Source organism: Oenanthe melanoleuca, chromosome 12 (assembly GCF_029582105.1).
Source record: "Oenanthe melanoleuca isolate GR-GAL-2019-014 chromosome 12, OMel1.0, whole genome shotgun sequence".
Classification (NCBI taxonomy): Eukaryota; Metazoa; Chordata; class Aves; order Passeriformes; family Muscicapidae; genus Oenanthe; species Oenanthe melanoleuca.
In genome coordinates, this window is record NC_079346.1 from 1,329,536 (window position 1) to 1,336,564 (window position 7,029).

The window sequence follows — 7,029 nt, forward strand, 5'->3', positions numbered from 1 at the left end:
AGCCCTCCCTCAGCGGGGCGGAGCTGTGAGGGAGCCGCGCCCCGGCCCCGGCCCGGTCACACCTCGGGCCCGCCTCGGCCCGGTCCGGTCCGGTCACACCTCGGGCCCGCCTCAGCCCGGGCCGGTTCGGTCACACCTCGGTCCCGCCTCGGCCCGGTCCGGTCCCGGCCCGGTCACACCTCGGGCCTGCCTCAGCCCGCTCCGGTCCGGTCACACCTCGGGCCCGCCTCAGCCCGGTCCGGTCCCGTCCGGTCACACCTCGGGCCTGCCTCAGCCCGCTCACACCTCGATCCCGCCCCGGTCCGGTCCCGCCCCGCCCCGGTCCGGTTACACCTCGATCCCGCCTCGGCCCGGTCCCGCCCCGGTCCGGTCACACCTCGGCCCCGTCCCGCCCCGGCCCGGCCCGGTCCCGGTCCCTCTCCGCCCGGGGATGCCGCTGCTCTTGGCAGAGTACGGGGCAATGCGGCGGGAACACCTCCGGTCCGTCCCTCCCTACCCGAGGCTGCGCCTCCAAATCGCGCGTGTGAAGCGCTCCCATCAATAATCAGTGTTAATCGCAAACCACTGAGTTGTTGTAATTCTCCACCTGGCTGTCAATCCTTGCTTATTCTGAGGTGTTCGAGTTTGCTTTTGTTTCTTTCTGGGTTTTTTTTTTTCCCTTGTAATATATGATATAATGTAATTTGTGTAAAGTTGTAAAATAATACAGAATAAGCAGTGTTTGTATGAATAAAATAATAAAGAAAAATCAGAAACCAAAAAGAGAACAGATTGCTTCATCACAGTATTATAACATCCAACAAAAGCAGGGCAGCCCGGATTAACAATTAAATAGCCGTGGCCGCGTCAAGATGGATCTTTCGGGAACTGTCCAGGGAACACCCAAATCCACGATTAAGGTAACCAGAGCCATCGGGAAAAATACATCTGAATGCCAGCTTCCCGTAAAGCAAGAGCTGCAAGTTACATCTCAATTCCGCCTTACTGTAAACCACAACCTGCCTTCATCAGAATTCATCGTCTCCCAGAACACGGTTTCGTCCAGCCCAAGCAGAAAAAGAAAACCGCGTGAATATGCAGAACGACGGAAGAAGACAAAGACCTCTGCTCCGGGCTAGAAAAACTGCATAAAACCGGGCTGGCCAAGGTTTTGTGAGCACTGGGGGACCCGGAGCAGTAGAGTTCAGATCAGAGTGTGCTCACCCAGCGCCGATCCCGGGCTCGGTGTTGTCCTTCGGGATTGTGGCTGTCGTGGACAGTATCCCCTTCACGAAATAAATTATCGCTTATTTTGATTATACTTAATTCGGCTAAGTCTCTTTATTCTCTATAAAACCATTTTTCTTTTTTTTAAACAAGTTAATGTGTTTGATGATTTGAGGGACTCTGAGCCCTCTGCAGGAGAGGCGGCGCCACACGCTCCTGTGCTGGGCATGGGAAAAGCCATGGCCGTGGCTTTTGGCAGGACATCACCCAGCCAAATCAGTCTTCTGGATGGTGGGAGTGGAATCCACGGGAACAAGTTGTGGTTTGGGATCACAGACTGGTTTGAGCTGGAAGGGACGTTCAACCCCATCCAGGGACACCTCCCACTGTCCCAGGTGCTCCAGCCCCAGGGTCCAGCCTGGCCTGGGACACTGCCAGGATCCAGGGGCAGCCACAGCTGCTCTGGGCACCTGTGCCAGGGCTGCCTGCCCTCCCAGCCAAGAATTTATTCCCAATCTCTCATCTGAACCTGGCTCAGGGAAGTCCTGCACGTGCAATATCTGACATTCTTCTAAAGCATCTCACACGATCTCTTTCTGAACTAGAAACTGCCCCGAGTCTTGGGAAAACAAAGCCAGGCTTGTGTTCCCATACTGGGGGCTCCATTAACTTTTGTATTTATCCCTGGCTCAGGTGTTTTGGGTTCGAGGTTAACAAAGCTGTTACATCATTTCACCTGCTTTGTCCGTTAGCTTGAGCCAGGTGTTTCCATTTGGAACTCAATTAGCACACCCACAAATAAGCTCCCCCTCAGAGCTGGGAGTTAGGAGTTTTTGGAGTGTGCTCTGTGCTCCCTCAGGGAGCTATTACTTGTGGATTCTTTTTCCTGGGATGGTCCCACTTTCTGTAGCATTCAGGAAGTGGAAAGAGTCATCACCTTTTCTTGTCTTCTTTCTCCTGCCTGGGAAAAGGAGCTAAGCCATAGCAGCGCAGTTGCTGGTAAGTTTGGACAGTGAAATCTGTTTTTATGGGGGATATTGGGGATAGAGAGTTGGTATGGAGATAACAAAAGCGCTGTTTGTTGGATAATTGAGAGGATTGTTTATTGCATTGGGACTGTAATAGAAGGGGAGGTGTGGAAGAGGCAGTTCTGGAGGTCAGTGTTTCCCAATATCTGGCTTGCCTAATTTTGGGCAAGACTTCCATCAATATGAACTTGTGGCATTGGTGCTTCATTGCTGCTCAGAGTGGACATAGTGGAAAGGTTTAAACACAGCCTGTTGTTCTGGGTTTGTCCAGCCTCAGCTGCTCCTGGTGCCTCCAAGCCCTCCCTCCTTGGGGTGGCTGCTCTCACCCTGGGAGTCCCTCACAGTGTGGGGGAGGCAGATCAGTTTTATCAGAGCTGCTGAAATGCTGAGTGATTGGTGATATTAAAATATTCTGTTTGGGGCTTTCTGTTATTGCCACGTTGACCTTTAGATAAAGACACTGTAGTTTGGCTGCTGATCCATGGTACCAGATGGAATTCTCTGCCGTTTTGAAATGGTTGTAGTGATGTAGTTGTGGAAGAAACAGATTGCTTGTATGTATGGGAGAGGGATTTGGGAATCTGCAAAAGGTTATGAAAAATCCAGTGTTTTTCTCCTCCTCATCTCACCTAGGGCTCTGTTGTATTGGACTATGAATGGGGTTAATTGCTGAGAGGTGCAGGGTGGGTGAAAGCTTGTTTTCATTTTTTATGTTATATTGTTGTGGAAGAACAGCTTAAAATGGAGCTGGAAGAGTGAATTGGAGGGGAACTTTGTGATGCTGGTCTGAGGTACCTGGTGCAGCTGGGAGTTTGTTTTGTAGTCTCTGGGATGAGACTGCAAGTCCTTTTTGTTACCTTGCATGTATTAAGCTATTGGGTTTCCCTTGTATAAATAATGCTTTCTGCTCATAAATCATTTTTGTGATCTCTCTCTGCACTCCTTTGGAATACTTAATATTCTCGTGAAAATTGGAATTTGGAAGGTTAGCTCTGCCTGAACTGTGAGTTTGACTTCACCTCACTCCACTGAATTTTGGTGGCTGAGGCTGTGTGCTGTACCAGGTGGTGGGCCCAGGGGAAGTGAGCCTGTGACTCAGCAACTGCAGTTAATGGAGATGTGCTCAGAAACCTTGGTACAACCCTAGGCTAGAGGAAACTGGACAGAAAGACAGGAAAGTTTTCTGGTAGGCAAAAGGCCTAGGAATCAAAGAAACCTTTTCTAACTTTGGTGTGGTGGAAGCTGAAGCATCCCAGGTGATAAACACGAGAATTCCATGTGTTTCTGATGTCACCATCAGTGCTCCGGGGGACCTGGTGCAACCCTTTCTCCAGCTGGGAGTGTTGCCAGTTCTCCTTTAGCTCAGCTGTGCCTTCCTTGGGCTGATTTTGGCCCCAAAGGGTCCTGGTTTCAGGGCTCTCCCAGGGAGACTGATCAGGAGCCTCTTTGGAGGCTCCCTCTGGCTTCCTGGTTTCCTATGGAACCAATCTCTGAAAGAGTCAAGTAATCCCTTTTAAGTGTTTTATGTTACATTGCACATGTTTTCTGACTTTGTTCTGAATAGCCTATTCAGATATTGAAAGTTGCTATTTTACATTAAAAGGTAGCACATTTCCTGTGTGATGTACTGAGATACCTCCTGAAGGGTTTCTTAAATCCTGGCTGAGCACAGACATTCCAAAGGGACTTCAGTCTGTCATTCCCTAGCTGAGAGTTTTAACTGCCTTATCTGTGCCTGCTTTAGGCTGTGTCTCCTTCCTCCTGTAGTTAATCTTAGGTACTTTTTTTAAAAGTTCCCTTATTTAAAGACTCTTCTCTTTGTGCTGCTCTTCTTTTCATGTCAGGTTTAACTTTTCCTTTGATTTGACTTTCATTTATGGATCATCACCTCCATCAGGGTCCTTCTGCCGGTCTGTTTTGTGTCTATTAGAATATTGATTTGCAGAGAGTGAAGTATAAAAAGTCAATATCCTGTTAAGTGGAGCCAAGTGACAATGTTCCAAGGCTGGACAAGCTCAGGTTGGTGTCCCCACACTGAGGTAGTTGGCTGGGCAGGTGAGATAAAACCATGTCCTGGCAGGGTTTTGTTCAGGTGTGTTCATGGCAAACAACCACATACTAAAAAGTGTGAATAGTGTGAGAAGGTGCTTGGATTTATTATAACACTTGCTGTTTGTTTTTTATTAGTGAAATAGTAGGATATAAATGCACTGCAGAGCATTTAGGCCAGATAGGAGCAATCTGATGTGTCATAGTAGTGCCTGCTCTGAAGTGTTGTGGAGATACCAGGTATGGAGATTTTATTTTTTGTCAGTATGAGATCTCTGCCACAGAGGTGATGACTGCAGCTCACCCACCTGTCCTCAGCAGTCTGCCACATCTTCTGTGTTTCCCACTTTTAAACCATTCTCAGAGCAGTCTGCAGTTATTTTATGTTTTATCATGTGCTCCTGTGCCTCCGAGCCAGCCACAAACACCTGACCGAGCACAGGTGCGTTCCCCTCTGATTAAAATGCAATAAGCACATTAACGCTGATCGCTCGGCTTGGCCATGCACAGCTCGGTCCGTCTGTATCCCCGGGCTGTGCAGCCCCCCGTGCCCTCCGGCCCGGGTTTGGGGTTGTGGCTGCTGGAGCAGCCCTGGGAGGGTCATTCCCAGCCCGGGCTCCTGCTGTGAGCTAACGAGCTGCCCAAACCTTCCCGAGAAGCGCAGCTGCAGCCGGAGCTCTGCTAATGATCTTTGCAGATCCCGAGAAGGAGAAGTTGAAGATCGGTTTATTTAAGCGTGCCTTAGCTGCGCAGAGAGGGCTGACCTTGGAAAATGCGGTGTTTGAATAACGCCGTTTATCAAAATATCTCCAAGTGCTTTTGCAGAGAGAGATTAACTTTGTTTCCTTTCTTGTACAGATAAGAAAACTGACGCAGGGGCACATGAAAGAAGCTAAGCAGTGGTTGAGCTCTGGGTTATCACAGGGTCTGCATTTCATCCCTTCCCTGTGCTGCTCCTGCAGCATCGATTGGGTAACAGGAACCATAAATCTCTTTGCCAATACACTGGCACTCACAGAGTCTTGACTTTGAGATGAGTAACAAAAGTTTTATAACTCAGTGTGTTGTCACATCCTTGGATGTAAGCAAAGAAGTTAGAGTCATGAGAACAATTCAGCTCTCCCCATGCAAATGGGTTCCTCGCTAATAGTAATGTAGTTTTGTAAAAAATATTATTTATTGATGTATTTCAAGTAATTAAATTCACTCCTACTATTGGCCTGGCAGCAGCAAGTGTGCCACTAAAGCTAGATGGACCAGTCATCTCCTGGCTAAAACTGTGCTGATGTTTTGTTCCCTTTTCTGAGTGTATTATTCTGTTTTTGTTGGTAGAGAAAGCCACAGAACAGCCTTTCAGTTAAACAGACTTCTGTGTAACAGTATTTCTTCAAAAGAAACTCATTACCAAGTGAGACAGTTTTCTCCCAGACTGGACAAATTTCTTCCCTTTGAAGTGCACATCAAATTCCTTCTGTGCTCCCCATCTGCCTTGTAGGAACAAACTTCATCTGACATCAGTGACCTCTGGCATTTCCGTCTGGGTGAGGGAGATGTATCTGCACACCACTGGAGTATTTCATGGGCTACATAAGTAATGGGCAGTTCCAGGGGTGTTTAGTGGCTGTATCAGTGATCAGAGGCTCAGCAAACCTCTGCTGCAAGCTGTGCTTGGTGGTTTCACTGGTGCTGCTGCCTGCCAGAGGCAGAACTGCACGTTCTGCCAGAGTCAATGGAGCTGAGAGAGAATCCCCAGGGATCTGCTGTCCTGCCTCCCCAGAATGTGTTGTGCAGCTCCTGTGCTGGGGTTAGTGTGACCTGGTGGCTTCTGCCTTTTTACCAGGCTGTGCTTCCAGTGTCTGCAGACCCCCCAGGTGACCCCTGCACAGCTGCAATGTGCTCCTGTGCCTCAGAGCCAGCCACAAACACCTGACCAACCACAGGTGCTTTCCCCTCTGATTAAAGCACCCAGAGAGGGCTTTCCCTGGCCCACAGGTGGCTGTGCCAGGGTCAGTGTGGGTGACACGGTGTGCTGTGGGACACTCAGCTGATGGAGGTGATGCTGCAGCCCCCTGTGAGCTGGCAGTGACACAGTGACACCCTGGCTGGCTGTGGGAGTGCTGCTGCTCACAGCCTCACTGCTCTCAGAGCTGGCTTGGGGGGATTTAATGTTTATTTTGGGGTTTCCTTAGCCTGCACACTGGCAGGAGAGGTTTGCAGTGCCAGGGTCTGCAGTTCTCTCCTGTTTTCATTATTCAGGATATTCCCCCAAGCACACCTTGTCTGCCTTTGAGATGTGGCTTTGCCATGTGTGCTGAAGGTAACTGGGTCACAGAAATGCCAGGTGTGCACCTGGGGGTTCTCTGTGTATCACTGCCCCCTCGGGCTGTGGATTTACACATTTCACACAGTGTTGTCATCTCCATTTACCCCAAAGGACTGTACTGATTGAAGCTCTCAGAAAAACGAAATCCTTCATTTATTTCCTCAGGTCTCATCTCTATACCTCATAAAGCAGGGTGTAATGAAAATTTCTTATGTTTTTTAGCTTTCTTTTAAAAATAAATAATTTAGTTTCCTATTCTTGATTTCTCATCACTAGAGTGGCCTAGTGCCTGTGAATACTCAGGTTGGAGTGGTTCTTTTTGGTGGTTTGCTGCCAGTTTTAAGTATTTAATTTTGCTGGTTAATGTCTCTCAAGAAGGAATGCAAGTCATCTGAAAATGCACAGGAGCAAGGGTCATGGAAA